Source organism: Euprymna scolopes, chromosome 1, assembly GCF_053919585.1.
Source record: "Euprymna scolopes isolate OS-2025 chromosome 1, ASM5391958v1, whole genome shotgun sequence".
Classification (NCBI taxonomy): Eukaryota; Metazoa; Mollusca; class Cephalopoda; order Sepiida; family Sepiolidae; genus Euprymna; species Euprymna scolopes.
The window spans coordinates 67,130,912-67,151,282 of NC_136482.1; the positions used below are offsets into that span (position 1 = coordinate 67,130,912).

General features: G+C 34.0%; 1 long non-coding RNA gene and 1 pseudogene across 1 annotated transcript in view; one reads left to right on the plus strand and one right to left on the minus strand.

The window, feature by feature from the left end:
* LOC145301511 (uncharacterized) overlaps positions 1-20,371 on the plus strand; it is a 2,019,466-nt gene that overhangs the window by 1,637,032 nt on the left and 362,063 nt on the right. The window lies entirely within an intron of this gene.
* On the minus strand, positions 12,788-12,924 carry LOC145284141 (U2 spliceosomal RNA; annotated as a pseudogene).

Consider the following 20,371-nt stretch of genomic DNA (forward strand, 5'->3'; position numbering starts at 1 on the left):
AAAATAAAATGAAAGTTCGATAAACAGGAAGATATCTATTGGGGGACTTTCTTTACGACAAAAGTGGAGGGTGTAATGTTAAGCGTTTAAAATAAGTTTTTGTCGAATGCAACACTAATCTCGAATTAATTTTATACAGACCAAAACAGGTGAGTGCAAGTCCATTTTGTGGAGATATACATTCTTCATTCAGTTTTAAAAAGTTAATTCAGATTCGCGTTTTTGCATGCGTGTGTGTTCAATTCTTTTCTATCCTGATAAGGACTTTATTTAGCTATGAGTATTGTGTTTCTACTTTGCACATAAAATACTAAACGTTTTCATTCAACCATTCATTGGCAAATGGAAACGTTTGAAAGTTTTCTGACGATAACCATTTTCTATTTGATCTTGTTTACTAATTTCCTCTCACTATTTTTATACAAATTTATTTATTTTTTATTTTATTCATGCATTTTTTCTTTATTTCTTCAATTTTCATTATTTTTTCCGTTTTATTCATTTTTTTCAATCATTCTGCTGCTATTTTTTTACCTTTTATAGTTTCTCATCTTTCTCTTTCGTTTCTGTTTGTCTTTTTCTTTTACCCTCTGTTTTTTTCATTCAGTTTTCTTGTCATATGTAATTCTTTTTTTTTGATTGCATATAATAATTATTTTGTTTATTATAGTTTTTTGTCGAAGTAACCTTTTTATTTATCCTTTGCTTCTACTTATTTATTTCATTCTTTTTTTTTTTTTTTGCATCTTCTATTTCCGATGTTTAGTTCTCACTCATTTTCTTCTTTTTTCTGATATTTTCCAACTCAGTATCTCTGTTATTTTCATTATATATCTTTTTATTAGCTGAGTTTTGCCTTCTTGTTTTACCTTCTCTTATTTTATATTTCTCTTACTGCTATTGTCTTTGATTTCTTCTTCTCTGATTCTACACCTATTTCCATCGAAATTGCTGATATGTAATGCCTATATTATCCCTTTTAGCGCTGGCATTTCAAATACACTTTTTTTCTGTAAACCTTTGTCTTTAAATTCTCCAATTTCTAATCTATATTCTCATCTTGTAACGATTCTCCTTTCAAATCATTTCACCTCGTACGCGTCTCCTCTTAAATATTCATCCGATCATTCTTCAATCGATATCACAACCTTTAATCAGTTCTAAAAGCATCCCAGGTAAAAAAAAAACGCTCAACAACGCTTGAAATCGCTTTTGTCAAGCGAGACACCACACTAACTCGGACACTAGGTCAATCACTTAAGAGGCGCGGGCGAATCGTATCATATATAAAACTCACTTTTACTTCCCAAGTGATTTGATGCATGATTAGCTAAAATGTTTTCATTCTATCTGAAATATCTCATCTTTGAATAGTTTTCAATTTTGATTTTGCTTTTTAAATTCGTAATCTCAAAATGCCAAGCTTTTGCGGAAAAAGTGAATAGTTTTTCGGGTTATAATGCTAAGAGTGCATCATGTTTATTTAGTATCTATCAATGATAGACAATAGAATAAAAAATAGTAGATAAATATGAAAGTAATATCAGTGGAGATAGAATAATAATTAATATTGATGATTTGTTCATGAATAGATGTATGAGGATAGTTATTCATTTTGCACACGCAACAGCATATATTGTTGCATAGGTAAATAGTTTCTGCTTATATGGGTATATATATGCTATTGGTCTTATTTGTGTTTGTTATGAAGAGACATTTCCATTTATTACAATTTGGACAACGCCACCTTAACCAAAACCAACGCAAAGAGGAAATACATTACTCATATGCATATCAAATTATATTACGTATGTAATCTGATACTTTTAAAATAACTTAGCCTTTAGTATCTATGTGAATTCATCGAATCATATATATATACTTTTCTACGCTATTATGATCTTATTGCGCGCTTCTGTTAAACTGCATTCCTTTTTATTTACTTGCCACTCTGTGTATATTTTATTCTACATTTTTGTCAGAGATATCTCATTCTTTATTCTTTTATTCTGGCTCCTTAGCTTCTATTTCATTCTTTCTTTCTTTCTTTCTTTCTGTTTTGCCTCTTCTATTTCCAGTGTTTAGTTCTCATTTATTTTCTTCTTTTTTCTGACATTTACAACTACTTCTGATTCTATGTTTATTTCCCGTCAAAATGTTCTCATATGTTATGCCTATATCATCCCTTTTTTCCCGGGCAATTATAAGAATGTTTTTTGTAAACCTGTGTCTTTAAATTCTCCATTCTCCATTCTCATCTCGACGCGATTCTTATTTCAATATATTGGTGCAAAAATAATATCGCTTATTGACGACATTATTTTTGCACCAATCTTATATATATATATATATATATATATATATATATATATTTATTGAGATTGTCGGACTGACTTCCTCATCTTGGTTGTTATAGTCACAAGGTTTCGGCCGTTTTACCCTCCGGCCTTCATCAGGTGTTTTGTAACGAACTGGGGAACCGTTTGTTAGGAGTATCGAACCCAACCTTTTATTATTATTACGGGGGTACCGTGTTCGGATTCCAGCTAGGCTTTGGGATATAGTTGCTGATTCTCTGTTTTGAATGTTACTTTTTCACTGCCTTCGTTCAGGATTGAACTCAGCACCTTTGGGTAACTGTAAACTTTGAAACAACGTCTAGGACCACTCGGCCGTATGTCACTGGGACAAAACGGCCGAAACGTTGTGACTATAACAACCAAGATGAGAGAGTCAGTCCGACAATCTCAATCAATGAAAACACCTCATCTCAAAAATACAGACAATTACTATATATATATATATATATATATATATATATATATATATATATATATATATATATATATATATATATATATATATATATATATGAAAACAAAGGGGTGTAGTGTTTACCTGATATACGCAAAGGTAAACTTCAAACTAATATAAATAACAGTATTTATATATAGAAAATTTAATCCCAACCGAATTAAAAAAGTTCAATACGCAATAGAGATTAGAGCTTATTATAAGAGAAAGAAGATTAAACCTGTAAGTTGAACTTTACAATCAAAATTTATTGTTCAACTGAATACCCCAAGAAGAAAATTTACAAAGTCTTTATTCCTTGGAGTTTCAAAGAATGTCATTCTTGTTATTCTTCTCATCGGAGTACATAACGAAATCAGCAAATTATATTTGTAGCAATGCTGAAATTTGCTAGTTAAATGAAAGCCGCATTTATTATAGTTATGAATTGCCAAATAAAAAAATGAAAAAATGTTGGATATGTAAAAAAAAATATAAAAATAAACCGAGCATAATATTTCAGCTTGCATGAAAATCCTCTCAAGTTGATCCGAAATGAAAATAGTTCTTAAGACAGAATGGATTCCAAAATAAGTCCAGCGTGACGATGCGATTAGAAAGTCTTCAAAACAGCTGAAATAATGAATTTTTTCCTGGGCAGTGCAGTAGCCCAATGAGAAGTCTGTCCCCAGTAAAAATGGGACCTAATAGTAAAAAAGAAAAAACGAGTATGAGCACTTTCATCATCCGCTTAATTAGAATAATCTTATATATATATATATATATATATATATATATATATATATATATATATATATATATATATATATATCATAATGTTTTTAGGGACACAAAATTTAAATATTGAAATTAGGAAGGGAAGACTTTTATGATTCACGATTAAAAGTAATTATATATATATATATATATATATATATATATATATATATATATATATATATATATATATATATATTCCTTCAATCGTCTCTCCAAAAATGTAGGGAAAGGGGGAACAGGAGAGGAAAGAAAGAGAAATGGGGAGCCAGACGATCGGTTTTGACCCGCGCTTCCCAAAGCTGTATCGAGGGAATTTTTAAAACAAAGAATGAAAAAGCGATTAAAATTGGCAGATAAATTAAGAACGTTACTTCCAATATTTGGGTTGGTGATACACCCAAACTTTTTATATATTAAGTGTTCCAATTGGTTATTTGATTTAAGAACTAATTTGTTAATATCTTATTCTTGTAATATCTCTCTCTCTCTCTCTCTCTCTCTCTATATATATATATATATATATATATATATATATATATACAAATTTACTTTCAATCATGAATCAAAAGTCTTTCCTTCCTAATTGCAATGTTTAAATAAAAAATTAGTTCTTAAATCAAATAAGTACCACCAACCCAAATATTGAAAGTGACATTCTTAATTTATCTTCCCATGATTGTTATCTTCAGAATTAATGGTACTTGATCATGGTTTAGATTTTATATTCCTTTGCCCGGTGTTAAACGGGAAGAGGTATTTTCGGAATTTGAAATCCTCAATGCCCAAGCAGAAAGGCTTGCACCAGTCTCTGAAACCAAAACTAGAGATCTCAAGGCAAAATTGAATGACTTTGCTCACAGTTACGTCAGTACACCAGTGTCGCATTCTGAGTTTGAATGGGGCAAATAGCATTTTGCAGTTATTAAAACCTTACGACAAGACCCATCATTAGTTATTACTAGACCAGATAAAGGGTCAGGGGTGGTTATATTAAATCCTCATGAGTACGTTGACAAAATGTCAGTAATACTAGATGATAAGGACAAATTTGAAAAATTGGGCCCTGTTGCAACTCATGACTCAACCGCCTCCTTGGAAACCACATTTCAAAAGAAACTGGTCAAGTGGGTCAAAAACGGTCTACTTCCGACGAACGTAGCAAGTGAGATAAGACCCTATGGGTCTATCCGCCCAAGGTTATATGGTCTCCGTAAAATCCATAAAGCGGATATCTCATTAAAGCCCATTCTCTCCATGGTAGGGTCATCACAACACAAGGTCTCAAAATGGATCTTTTACATTTTACAACCTGTTTTACAACATTATAGTAAATATTGTCTTAAAGATTCATTTTATTTTGCTAACTTTATTAAAAAGTCTAAGATTGTTAATAAATTTATGTGCTCTTATGACATTAGCAATGTTTTTACTTGTGTTCCTGTTTTGGAAACTATAGATATTTGTGCAGATTTTTTTATATCGCGGCCGGATATCAGCTCCTCCAATTCACGAAGACATCTTTATTGAACTTATGAAATTTGCCACGACATCTGTGGAATTTAGTTTCAACAATATTATGTATCGGCAAAAAGATGGTGTGGCCATGGGCTCAGTACTTGGACCGGCTATGGCGAATATTTTCGTAGGGTTCTAGGAAGAGCGCTTACTATCTGGACCCATAAAATCATTAGTGGACTTCCGATATGTTGACGACACATTCTGCTTATTTAATAACCAAACGGAAGCAAACACCTTTTTCTTCTTACTCAATGGAATGCTTACCGCGTTAAAGTACACCTATTAGGGAGAAAGCAATTCATCCACAGCTTTCCTTGATGTATTGGTAACAAAAACACCATCTAATCACCATAGATCTATGTACCGTAAACCAACATTTACAGGATTGTACACTGGTTGGGATTCATTTTGCCCTACAAACGTAAGATAAATATAATTTAGACCCTAATACATCGTGCCATGATTTTGAGGAATTGGAAACAATGACAGACATTTTATCCAAAAACGGGTACGCACTAGATGTGATTAGGTCAGTTATTCAAAGGAAATTGGCTGAATTATTTCGAATTAAAGAGAATATAGTGGCCAAATGTCCAATTTATCTTCGTTAACCTTGTTTGGGTACAGTAAGTGAGAAATTAGCCAAACAAATAGGTTCAGCAGTTCATGTATGTTATTTTGCTGCCAATCTGCGTGTTGTATTCTCTACAAGAACTTTATTACCATCTTCTCGAAAAGACGTTCCACTCCTCCACCATAATAGTAACGTTATTTACAATTTTGAATGTGGTTGCGGTGCCAACTACTTGGGTCGAACGACATTAAGATTAGATGGAAGAATCAAAGAACATGTACCCAGTAAAATTAGGAATGGAACCTACCGAGCAACGGACGTTGTTACTAACACATACCGGTCTTCAATTACTGATCATTTACTTAAAACCCCGTATTGTGCAGCAAACTTTAGCTCGGACTCTTTTTCTATTCTGAGTCGTGCTCATTCACTATATCACCTTAAGATCTTGGAGACTGTTCACGTTTGACTTGGAAAAACCTTCCCTTTGCAAGCAAAGGGAATGCATCCTGGGTTTGAACGTAATTAATCTCAAGGGTATTCCGCCATAACCTATTTTATTTTAATCGTTTTCCCACTGTTTTCTCCCCGTAAATTGAATAAAACCCAATTTTAATCGCTTTTTCATTCTTTGTTTTAAAAAATTCCCTCAATACAGCTTTGAGAAGCGACGATCGAAACCGGTTAGCTGGCTCCCCATTTCTCTTTCTTTCCTCTTCTGTTCCCACTTTTCACCCTTTTTAGAGAGAAGATTAAAGGAATATATATGTATGTATATTTATATATATATATACAAATTTATTTTTAATCATGAATCATAAAATTCTACCCTTCTTAATTGCAATATATATGTATGTGTGTGTATATATGTATATATATTTATATATATATATAAACGTTTTTCTTATATATGTCATAATCTTGTTTTTATGAACAAGAGTAAACTCAAAACGTATTAAATCGGCTATATTGTTGCAACATTGTCACAAAGATGCAATCAATGGTATTAATAAATTTGTCAGAAAAATGAATAATCTTACTTAATAATATATGTAGGTTTGTGGCAATTTTTGAAGAAGTGATTCACTATATAGGATAAACTCAAACTGTATATGAGAGTAAATATAATATATAATCAGATATATGCATATAAAATGTTTATTTAGTGTTTTACTAATTTAGCTTACTTTCTATATTTAATGCTTTTTATTTCTCCGTTCAACATTCTTAAGCACTATTTAAAATGATGTGTTCAAATCAATCTCACTAAGAATTCCAATGATATTAAACAGCTACTGTAATATAAGATATTAATGAGATCAAAATACATGTGTATATTTTCACTTATGTATATATATATATATATATATATATATATATATATATATAAAATAACATACATGAACTGCTGATTCTATTTGTTTGGCTAATTTCTCACTTACTGTACCCAAACAAGACTACACCGATGAAGACTGAAGGATCGGTCGAAAATATGTACTTATAAAAAAAAAAATTTAATTTTTTTTCATAATATTATTTTGTATTCCTGCACGTCACCAATTGAAAACGAATCAAGAAAAGTTATAAGCTTTTATGCTTTTCGCATTCTTTTTTATTCATATATATATATATATATATATATATATATATATATATTTATATACTCGTATATATTTTTATTTTACTTATAAAACAGTAATCTACGTACACGTGTTTTGTTGTATAGTTTGAGTTTAGCAAAAAGTACTCGATGAACAAACGCTGTGAAAACTTTCAGCGAAATAGTGTCAGAAAGATTAATCCTCTTTGAAGTGAAACTTAAAAGTATTTATTTTATTTAAAAATTACTTAATTTATGAATGAAAGCGAAACCACACAGTCAGGGTAACTGGAGTAAAAAAATTATAAGAGCGAGATAAAGTAAGGAATAAAGGGGAAAAGTAGCAGAAATTTACATTAGTCAGTTTTAAATTCGAAATGTGTTTAGAATCCAATCTCTTTCCCCTTTTAATTTTTCGATTGCTATTATACTTTTGTTAAGAAAACAGGGTCGGATTTATTTACGATTTTTTATCTTTACACTGGTTTCTCTCATTTACTCTAGACCTCTGGCATTGGATTTTACAGGACTTATGCTCACTTGTAGGCGTGCTTCATTTCATCCTATCTATATCACTTCACCAGTAAAAACTCATGTTCCCAACTAAGACGGACACGCAACGCAGAACGTAGAAAAGAAGGCGCGCCAACGAGTGGACATAGTGAGTTGATTAAATCAATGCTAAAGAACTAATGATAAAAGGGCACCAGGTTAACAGCAAATGGTCATAAATAAAACTATCTATGTCACTTTGCCGGAAGTATGATAGTCATCAGAAGATTGAATGATAAAAAACATACTTGATTTCAAAAACATTTTAAGTCAAACCAGCCAATGTGCACATGCTCCCATTTTTTCATTCATTCACTGATTTTTACTCCGCCTGTTTTTCCCTCTTATTTCTATATCTTATCACTTTGTCATTTTCTCTAACATTTACTTACTAATAATTTGATGAAATCTTCGTATTTAGGTTTGACCTTAAAGTACATGAACCATTATACTACTGTGAGAAACAGTCAGTATGACGATGTCAGGCACACAATTATAAAGATTATCCCTGAACTTTGTTGATGGTGATTGCAAACGACAATCGAATTGAGTTTTTTCAATCCACTGCATTGAAATGGCGTGTCCGGTGGAATTATAGTAAAATCTAGAATGAGAACACTTCCCATTTTAAAGGCCCTATCAAGATTGTTGCTTCTATTGATGTTGTTCACATTTTTTTTACTTACTGCAACTTTCTCGCTATTGCAAACTTGGGTTAGTTGATATTTCGCAACATGATAATTGCTAGACCAATTGTTAATGTACGTATATGCGGTAGCATGTTTAGGAAATCTAGTGAATTCAATCATTCTGTTTGTAATAAATAGCTAAGTATGCTTCCACAAGAGAATTGACGGACTTGTATCTGACTTCCTTATTTTGAATTTTAAGCTGAAATATATCGTGATATTTTGAATGCTTTTGTTTTGAGCTGCCAACATAGCTCGTTCACTCAATCAACTGCAATTCTGATAACCAATTTGAATATCTGAAAATAAATCTTTTTTTTACCAACTCTTTATTTAATGTAACTAAATTACAGAAGTTATGAAGCAACGGGAATTCGCCCTGAATTTGCACCAGGCGCCACTTTTCCGTTCCCAATTTCAGCAATTAGGCGAAGATATCTCAGCAGATCAGTCGTTCTGCAGCTGAATATGCATGATTGAGTTCAGTTTCACATGCTGCCAAAATGTAAAGTATTTGAGGATAGCATTTATTACATCTGCTGTTGTTGATCAAAGAATTTCAGATAAAGTTTTTTGAAATGTACTACAAACAATATTACTGCATTCCCAAATGGTCTAATACTGCAACCCTAATTTGGCAAGGATCTATCAAGAGTCCCAAGTTATTTTTTGTATGCCATTCTGCATTCATCTCAAACAATATGTTTACATTTCTGTAATATTTTTCTCGTGCTGAATGATTCGGACATATCACACATGGAAGTTTTGAAAAATTGAATGTTTAATTGTTGTAAGTTCGCAGCTATATATATATTTACGGGTCTAAGGGAGGTAATTGGTCTAACTTAATTTATTAAAAAAAATTTTTTTTTTAAATTGTAATCTATTTTTAATAATGAGTAATTTTTAATTATTTAAGGTGGTTTATATTTATTAAATTTAAACCAACGTTTATGATTACATGTCAGAAGCTCGTGTTTTGAATTTAATAGTTTGGTTGTACTTTTTATATCTTCATATTTTAAAATTTTTAGGGTTTCTTTTGTACATAGTGCACAAAATTTATCTCCTGGTTTATATGATTTGCAAGTCTCAATTATTTGCCATTTTAAGTTGAAAGAAATATTGCTATTTTTTAGTTGCCAAATATAGTTGGATAGAGTAGTTTGGTTTGATATAGAGTTATTTTTAAAAGAATGTTTGTGCGTTGAAATTCTATGTTTTATTAGGCCAGATGTGGAACCAATATATATTACCTCTTGATTATTGTGATTATTTTCCGTTAGGTCTATTGTTGGATTATTATGTGGTGGATTGATTAGTAATTGATCGGTAGATTGATTTAAGTTGGTGTTATTATTTAATCTGGTAGTTGAGTTATGGCTGTTAATAGGTTCTTGTAGATTTGGAGTTTTTGATACTGTGCAGCTATAGATAACATTTTTAATTTTACATGAGCCTTGTAGGGGACATTTATTTTTTCTTCTACAGTTACAGTCCGATGTATTTTGTATAGTTGTATTTTGTAGTTTATTAATTTTATTATTATTAGAGCTAATTATTTTCTGATGAAGGTTAGGCATAGTAGAGTAAGAGACTTTAATTGTGTTCTTATTGAAAATTTTATTATATCTATGGGGGCTTTAAAGTTCTTATCTAATATTTTAAAAAATTATCTGGCTATGTTCGTTTCTAGGTTTTTGGAATACGGGGGGTTGAACCATAGGATCTCCTTGTGTCTATTCTTACGTTTACGGGTTTTAGTTTGCTGTTTATCTAATATTTGTAGTTTGGTTTTATCTTTTTTTGTCTCTTGGTTATTTTTCTTAACTCGTATACGAGAAGACATTGCCATATTATATGTTATTACGCTCTTAATAGGTTCATTTTTAATGCAGTTTATGTTTCTATCATTTTCATTTATGAATTTAATTTGTGAATTATATCCAGAGTTTTTAAGGGCTTAAGGATTACAATTTTTTTTTAATAAATTAAGTTAGACCAATTACCTCCCTTAAACCCGTAAATCAAATAATAAATAAAGTCAATAATACATGACAATTATCTTCTCTAAAAAACTTGCAAAATAAATATTCTCTCTATATATATTAACTAAATTCAATAAAAATCCTCCTACATTTGCTGATGAGGAGACCGTGCTTACCAAAAAAACTATATATAATTGTTCTACATAACTTCATGTATACCACAAATAAAAAGCACGGATTTCCGAAACGATCGTACAGATAATTGACTTTGTTGTTGTTCCTTCTTGTGAAACTGATTTTTAATTTAATTAAAATTTGATTTTTAAATTAAATTTTTTTTTTTTAAATTTTTAAATTGTAAATCACATTACTTAATATTGAATTAGCTCTAGGACATTTAACTATCGAGCTTATTATATATCTAAATTACAACGAGCATTTCCTGTATTTTAATTAAACTAGTAATTTCACTGTTACATTAAAATACACTTAGCTCTTTAGACTATTATTCTAATCTCCTTTAAATTATATATATATATATATATATATATATATATATATATACATATACATGTGACTTATCTCACTACAATCTTCTAATAATTTTCAATCTACAAACGGTAAATTCAATATATAAGGAATCTGGACTTGTTGAACAAATACGATCCGGTTTTAGCCGGTAAGGATATTTTTTGAAAGAAATAAAATTGAAAAAAGAATGTAAGTTGGCAGGCGTTATTCGACTTACTGTGTTTTTACGTGTGCATAAATATACATGCATGTATCTTCTAACATGGTTTTCTGTTTTTTCCAAAGGTTACAGTACAGTATAAAGTGAACGAATAAGGTCTGAGAGCTATATGTTTTGATTTTCGTTATAGTTTATGGAACGAAAGTCATATTAAAAAGAACATTCGAAATCACAAGTATCTGATGGGTACAATGTAATAAAAATTAGAATATTTGCTTACAATTAATTATACAAATTCTGCATGAATGAAAATATCATATTTAAGCCTATTGTACGAACAGGTCATGTTGAAGGGCCACTACTATATATTGCATACAATATAATAATCAATAGCCAATTTGTTTAATAATAATAATAATAATAATAATAATAATAATAATAATAATAATAATAATAAAATAAAATCTGCATGAACTAAAATATGTTTAAGCGTAAGTTGACACAAAGTGCTTTTCTACACATGCGCAAATATATATACAATGTTATTTTTAAACTATTTGTATGCATATGGGTGTGGCTCAGAGGCTAACAAATAAGGTATTAGTTATATGTTTCGGTTTCGATTCTATTATAATAGAGTATTGGCTCCCTAATAAGAAATGTGAGATCTCCATGATATAAAATATCATATTTAAGCGTATTTTACAACCGGATCAGCTGGGTGTCACTACTAAATATTATGCACAGTATAATAATCAATGGAAAATCGGCTTTAGAATGCATACGAAATTTGCATAAAGTAAAAAATATCATATATAATGACAAGGCAACGACGGGCGATCTGCCAGTAAATGGTAAACGGGAAATTAAAATCAGCACAAGAAGAAATCATAAAAGACGACATATTCACCCGATTCGTTCAGATCAGAAAACTTTCTCAGAATATATATGTGTGTGAGTGCTAAAAGGGTGATTTCTATACGCAGACGAGAACGTAAATATATCTCACCTGTGTATGACTTCTTTGAAAATGTTTCATTTATGTGTGAAGCAGAATCCTATACGAACTTGTTAAAAGTTTTAAGTTGAAAATATTTATAGCATTCACTCTGTCAGGTTTCGTTGTGCGTACGAAAAAGGGCCTCAGACTGTGTTACCAGAATTAATAGGAATTGTCAGTCTTGAAACCGTTGCCATGGAAGATACGATAAACATTTATTGGTATTTTCTCTTCTTTTAGAGCTAACTGATTGGACTACGGAATTTGCTACAATGATTTAAAATTCTATCAGATGTATCATATTCAAATTACACACTAACAAGGCTGATAGCCATTAGTCGCGTCCTCTCGTGTAATGAATAAATGCGTGAATGTAGGATTGACGTGAAATTGTTCAAGATAAACTAAAATGACCGAAAAATGGGGTGAAATGCCTTAAATAAATAAAAAGTAAATGACTTAGAATGACTTTAATGAACTTAAGGATGAATTGAATGACCTTAACAATGACTTGAATGTTTAAAAAATAACTGGAATCCTTCAAAAACAACTTGAATGACATGGAGAATGACTTGAATGGCTTTGAGAATGACTGGTTGTTAAGTGGGTGATCATTTTACATTAAATTAATACAGAAAAGTGATCCCCCACTTTATATCACAAAGTTACAAACATAAGTACAGCATGTAGTAAGAACAGATACTACACTTTGATCTTGGCCAAAAGGCCAAGAAAATGGTATTTATTTGCTCCCCCACAAAGCAAATTAGGCACAATGCCGATTTTTAATTTTAGGAGTGAAGGAGAAATGGGGACCAACTCCTCGGGGAGTAGGGGAGCTGGATAATGACAATTGGCATGACTTCGGTATTCTTTAGCTAATATATTGCATTATGATGTGCTCTATAGATAAGAACTTCCTTCCGTGCTGCACTCTAGTAGTTTTTTTACCTGAATATTTATTTAGTTTTCATTTAAGCATTCTTAAAGGCAAAATCCTTACTCCAAAATACCGGATTCGCTGTTGTGATCAATCAACATATTAATATCACTTAGAAAGGCATGAGCTGCGATTCCTTCACCATATATATGTAAAGTAGATAATCTAAATATATTTTTTAAATGCTATAGCGTAATTGTTGTTTGATCGTGCAAGAGCAGAAACATATGATTAGTAAACAAAGACTAATAAGCAGCAAACACCTTACTGAAGCAGTAGATTATTTTACGATTTCAACACACGAGTTCGAGCCTCACATAATTCTAGATAGTATTAAACTGCATACGCGCTTTTAAAAATTTAAAAACATCGGTTAGTTTTCATGATTAATTAATAAATCTTGCATTTTACCCATGTTTTCAGGATTAATTAATAAATCTTGCATTTTACCCATGTTTTCAGGATTAATCTTTTCACATGAAATGGCTTTTAGTGATGTTGAATACCCTCGTACATCATATGTATGTTTGTTTCTACTTCTTCCGTCAGCCACTTCTACAGAGTAGGCTAAAAAGTACAATAATTTTGGTACGGATCCCAGGTTATATCAAGTGATTTTGCTATTAAAACGAAGCCTCCTTAATAATAAGTGGGGAATTTTTTTCTTCTATTTTTCAGTCCGTATTTTTGCAGTCAACTCGACTCACATACAGACATATACTGATGCACTGATTACATATTTTCAGAGTAAACTATGAATTCAGCCAACGAGGAAAACTGTCCGTTTTGTGAACAAAGTTTTAACGGTGAAGTGACCGTGATGAGTTGAATAAAATTGAGTCAAATGCATTAACTGTGCAAGTATCGAGAGAGGTGTGAAAGTCCGGGTTGAAGCACGAACTTGTGTTCATAAAACGTATCGCGTAAACTACAAAAACAAAAAGAACTTTGCTATTGCAAGCTTGATTCTCTCCGACCAGTGTAAAGGAACGCTTTTCTGGAGCTATATGACAGTAGTACATTGCTTATTCTATCGAACTGTTACTAAGAAAAAAAAAAGACACAAAACGAAAAATGGATGAAAAGATTATCCATGTGAAGACTGATGCATTTGTTCAAACTATATCATTCCATTGCAAAACCAGAAGGGATGAGTGGGCCACTGCTGTTTAAAGCCAGATCAAATATTTTAGAGGTGATCTTCACGCAACAAACTGTGTTTACCACCAGTCATGTAGCGTCAACTGCTGTGCAATACGGAATATTCCATGAGAATTCACGTCAGGTGAAAAAGTGCAAGACTAATGGGCAGTGATCAGGATGAGGAATTCGAGCGTGTTTGTGAGTTCTAGCGAAAAAATATGAAGAACAGCTTACAATATCTGGCCTTGTCACTTAAATAGGAGAATACTTGCATAGAAGTAAATCCACGGCGTCCGGAAATTATTACCTCAAGGAAAAGCTGCTAAGATGATATGGGAACCCTAAATTTGTGACTGAGGGCCGTAGTGACATCAAAAACATTGTGACATTTAGAGAAAAAGCCTCTGACATTCTTCATGAATATTACAAGTCATCTTCAAGAGAAGATGAAGAAGCACGGAAACGTGCAATTCTCCAAACTGCAGCAAAACTCATCGAAACTAGTATCAAGTTTAGTCAATGGAGAATATGTATCCAACAATTGCAGAACTGTTCTTAGCAGCATCAGTAAATTTTATTCTAGCCAGTTTGAGGTCCATGTTGCAAAATCTGTTTGTTGGGAAGGACACGTCTAGAAACGTTGCAGATATCGGATAAGCAGTTGTTTAAGCAGTGCGCCCAAGAACTGTTATTACGCTTCTACAGCTTGTCGCGGTGCAAATGCATCACATGTAGACATCACGATTCTTGATTGATAGTTTTTCAATCATGGGATTTGTTTCCTCATATCCAGAGAAACAAATGTTCACGTGCTGCGGATGTGTTAGACGGTGACATAAACATCCATGGTCAGTCCCTGTTGTTTGCACGAGACAATGTGGAGTATAACATCGGATACAAAAGGGTGATTTTCGAAGGATGGGAATGATGACAGCTATCACACCAGGGAAGCAAGTATACAACAAAAACATCCGACCTGAAATTGTCAAAAGGATGACGATCGATATCAAAGATTATCGCTTTTAAGAGCATGTCAATCGTTGTTTAGAATTTCTGTCAGTTCCATACACACCTGATATCTCTACTCGCAATGTAGACATTTTGGGGAAATGTCTTTTCGCCTCCACAAGAGTAAGCCAAGTTGGTAAGGCATGCTGTCTCACTACATAGGGACAGCAAATATCCGGGAAAATCTTTGGTACAATTTCTTCCAATGATACACATGGACTCAGTTGATAAAACATGTATCATATCTACTCTAGATTACCTATGTAGTCAATCGTCAAAACAAAATATGCCAACTACTATAACTTTTTGTCAACCGCTATTTTGGAAGGCGTCTGAAATCGCGAACGTTGTTACAGATGATATTCCAATTAGAGATGTGATATTGTTGCTTGGCACTTTCCATACCTTCAAGAATGCGTTGAGTTCCGTTGGGACTTTGATGGGTTGTACTGGACTCAAGGAGATCATGGAGGCAGTATATGGTTAAAATGCTGCCGTACACATGATGAGCAGAAAGGTAGTGCAACGAGCATTTCGTAGCCGCCTGCTAGTGAATCAGTGTCTAACACATTAGATTGTTTCCAAGATCGTGGAAGATGAGCCAGGTTTTCAAATGGAGAAATTGGAGCGATTGCACATGTTGATGAAGACTGGTGAGTGTGATTTAGATTCATTAATGTAATCGAATTACATAGACAGAGTTCACGACACTTAAACTGAGAAAAAGTAGAAATTGACAAGGATCTCCAAGACCAGAAAACTATGGATAAATTATCAGCACATGCTAAGTAGGGGAAGTCGGGGTAAGTTGAGCATAGGGGTAAGTTGAGCCACCCCCTTTTAACTACAATTGACTAAGCCAATCCAAGTTTGTATGCAATCTATAAACAACTGATCACGTGACTTTAACCTCCACCATTTTGTTTTGCTGAACCAATATCAGAGGTTGATGCAGTAAAAAAAATCAGATTTCGTGCCAAAAAAGTAAAATAAAGCGTTACAGATGTGAGTGCATGTTTCTTGTGTGTAGTAATAGTTTGATTAGAAATAATATGTGGTAGTTGTTTGTTCAATTACTTGCCTTCATACCTGTAAAAGATTTTTACATTCACCACACATGAGATGCATGCATTTGAACAGACAATTCAATGAGGTCAGACTGGGGTAAGTTGAGCCAATGCTAATGGGGTAAGTTGTGCCACTGGCTCAACTTGCCCCATATGTCTTTTTACACGTTTTCAAGAAACAGGTGAATGTGCAACCACATCAGTAGGCCTGTTATAGAGTGAATTCAAAATGCATGTTGTATAAGTTACATGCTCTACTTGTATAAGAATTAGATCTATAGGTTTCCTGGTAAATGTTTAAGATGTGTAAGCCGTGCTTGGATAGGAATTTGCATGCTGTACAGGCGCTTTGTAATTCTAATAATAATAATTATTTTTATTATTACTATTATCATTATTATTTTTAACATTATTATTATTATCATTGTAGAATCAAGAATGCACTTACCTCCCCTCTCCACCATTATGGACTAGCCTACAATTAGTCAGGCATGGTGGGTTATTCCATTTGGAGGCGCCTGATTGGCTAAACATGCCAGTAGAGGCAGGTGCCTCTCTACAAATACCAGCTGTTCTGGCATTCATTATTCAATGTTCCAGACTTATGCCAGGAACTCCACTGAATCAACTAGTTAACTCTAGTATTATTCTACATCATTATCGGATTTATTGTGTTAACTTCATTTTTCTTTTTTGTGTGTTTCACAGAAAAAAAAAGCCCACCAGACATGCGCCACTACGTGCGAAAGACAAATCGTGGACAAACTCCTACATACGTTATGGAACGGGCTGCTGCCGCTGTGACTGGAGGTCAGAGTGTGAGGAGTGCTGCAAAGGACTTTAACATTGATCGAATGACACTGAAGCGGTACATGGACAAACAAGATAGTCAACCAGCAGGGACTGTTTACACACCTGTTTCCTTACGGCAATTGGTTTTTAGTCCTGAAATGGAAAGGGATTTGGCTGACCACGTGAAACAATTGTCAGACATGTTTCATGGTTTCTCATTGAGAAGATGTCGCACACTGGCATATGAGTTTGCTAAAAGAAACTGTCTCAATCTGCCACCAAGTTGGGATCGTGAGAAAAAAGCAGGACATGATTGGTGGTTAGGCTTCAAGAAGCGCCGGAACCTGGCAATTAGAGTGACAGACGCAACAACTTTTAGGCATGCCACAGCCTTCAACCGCCCAGTTGTTGATACATTTTTCAACAACTTGAGTCAGATAATGGACAAGTACAAGTTCTCACCAAGTGACATTTACAACACTGATGAGACTGGGTGCACCACCGTTCAAAACCCTGGAGCCGTTGACACAGAAAAAGGAAAGAAACAAGTTGGTTCAATCACCTCCGCTGAACGCGGGGAATTGGTAACGGTGGTGTACAGTGTGAGTGCAATTGGATCAGTCGTGCCTCCTCTGTTCATCTTTCCCAGAGTCCACTACAGAGATCACTTCATCAGAGGTGGACCGACACAGTGCATAGGGAAGGCAACACGAAGTGGCTGGATGAATGAAGAGGTGTTTGTGGAATATTTAAATCACATCATCAAGCACACCAGATGCTCATCAGAAATGAAAATCCTCTTAATCCTCGACAACCATGACACACACATTTCTTTGAATGTTGTGAACACAGCAAGATCTCATGGCATTGTCTTACTGGCCATTCCACCACACACTTCCCATCGTCTCCAGCCGCTCGACTGGTCAGTGTATGGACCCTTCAAAACAGCATACAACAGAGCCATGGATGGGTGGCTACGATCCAATCCAGGAAAAACAGTAACAATATATGAAATCCCAGTTCTAGTGAACCAAGCCCAGATGATTGCCATGACACCATTGAACATTGCTGCTGGATTCCAAGCCTCGGGCATTCATCCATTTAACCGGGACATCTTTAGTGAAATTGACTTTTCCCCTTCTCTTCCAACTGACCGTGAGCAAAATGTGGCTGCAGAAAGCCTTGAGGCAAATTCTACTGTGGAAGATGCAGGACCCGTGCACAGTGATGATGTCCGACCACAAAAACAGCAAGAAGATGATCTTATGCAACCATCCGCATCTGGGTCTTGTGTTTCATCTAGCTCACATGATGTCATGCATCGTCCATACATTTCACCATCTGTAATTCAGCCATTTCCGAAAGCAGCACCAAGAAAGGCAAGTCGAGGTGGTCACAAAAAGGGCAGCTCAAAGATTTTGACTGACAGCCCTGAGCGACAGAAGCTGATAGACCTTTCTGAAAATAGAAAGAGGAGCCTATTAACAAAAACAAAGCAGTGTTTGTTCAATGCTGGTGGGAAAAAGTCATGTCCCCCGAGATCTAAAACCCCATGTTCAAGTGACACTGATGATTCATATTTTGAATTTGATGATGTGTCATCAGATAGTGATGGTGATATTGATCTGGATAGCCCAATAATCGAAGGTGACTTTGTGGTTGTCAAATGTGCTGGCAAATCACGAACTGTGAACTATATTGCCCGGGTTGACACTCTCAACGGGGAGGACTTTGAGTTTGAAGGTTTTTTCCTTCAAAAAGTTGCTGGGAATGTAGGAACGGACAAGCCTGTGTTTGTTCCAAACCCAAAGGACGAAGCGGGTTTCAATGCAGAAGATGTTGTTTACAAGCTGCCATAGCCAAATAGTGTTGGCAGTTCTGTCCGTTGTTCTAGCCATCTCGTTTTCAGCTGTGACTTGTCACAATGGCAACTTCATTAACTTACTTTCAGATATATGTTTCAAATTTTGTGCTGGTTCATTCGCTGTAATTAACATTTCTACTTCATTATTATAATTTGTTTTATAACCACAGCAACAATTTTGGGCTTGTTCTTTCTTTATTTGCAACACATTTTTGCGTGGCACAACTTATCCCTGTATGGCACAACTTACCCCAGAGGTTGGATCAACTTGCCCTATGGTCGGGGCAAGTTGAGCCATTTGATATGCATTTTTGTAAAGCACATGGTCGGTTTAGGTGTACTAACAGAAAACTGCAACTTGTTTCAAAATGTTCCCAAATAAAAGAATTTTATAATAATACAGTCATCTTTGCAAAATAATTAGTCGTTTGGGTTCTGAAGAGCCAAAATGGAAAATTGGCTCAACTTACCCCGACTTCCCCTACATCTTAAGCACGTGTTTCAGCTAGTCGGATGGGGTCTTAGGAGATGGATCTCGGTACTGTCTCAGTTCCTGCCAATATTCGCGGCCGCTGGCCATCAGAATTATCTTAAGTTGCCTTGTTTGTTTCTCCAATAAATGTATCCATTGAATGATTAAATCCTAAGTACATCGGAAGTCCAACTCTAGATTTTCCGAAATTCGATGCAGCAGCCAACACCGAGCTTATCAGCTCCGATCTTGTGATCGAGCAGATACCAATGCGCCCATTCGAAAGCCAAAACGAGGGAGTGGAATGTCCGACCACCATAGAACAATTTGGGCAATGTCAGCCAGTGTGTAATCTTTTTACAATCTTGCTATGCAAGATCTTACCAAAACAAATTATGTAACTAGTGGCAAATCGACGGAGTTTTCTGCCTTTCGGTTTAAAATAGATGCAATAGATCTAGAAAAAGATGCTGAAAAATTAAACAGTGTCACAAGGCTTTCAGCTAATAAATCGTTACGCAACATCACTGCAAGAATCAATAACAATGACAACGTGCAGTACGTCTGTAAAATCGGGAGAGGCATTGTCAAAAAATGGCTGGTCAATCGATGTTTTTCTACTCAGAAAAACACCAGCATCCAGCAAGAACGTGAAAGTGTCTACAGATCGTAGCATTAACTTAGCAATTCTTTTTAAGAGGTTTCTCGTAGTCTCTTGATAACTTTTATGCTAGCTGATGTTATGTCCTATGAAGTATGTCTATACCCAAGTTGATTGTTTAAAACGTCTTGCGTCAGGAAGAAAAACACTACTTGCCGAAGCAATCAAAAACTGTGTCAAAACAAAACCTTACAGTGGTGTCAATCAAACTGTTCCAGTCACAGAACACAACGTTCTAG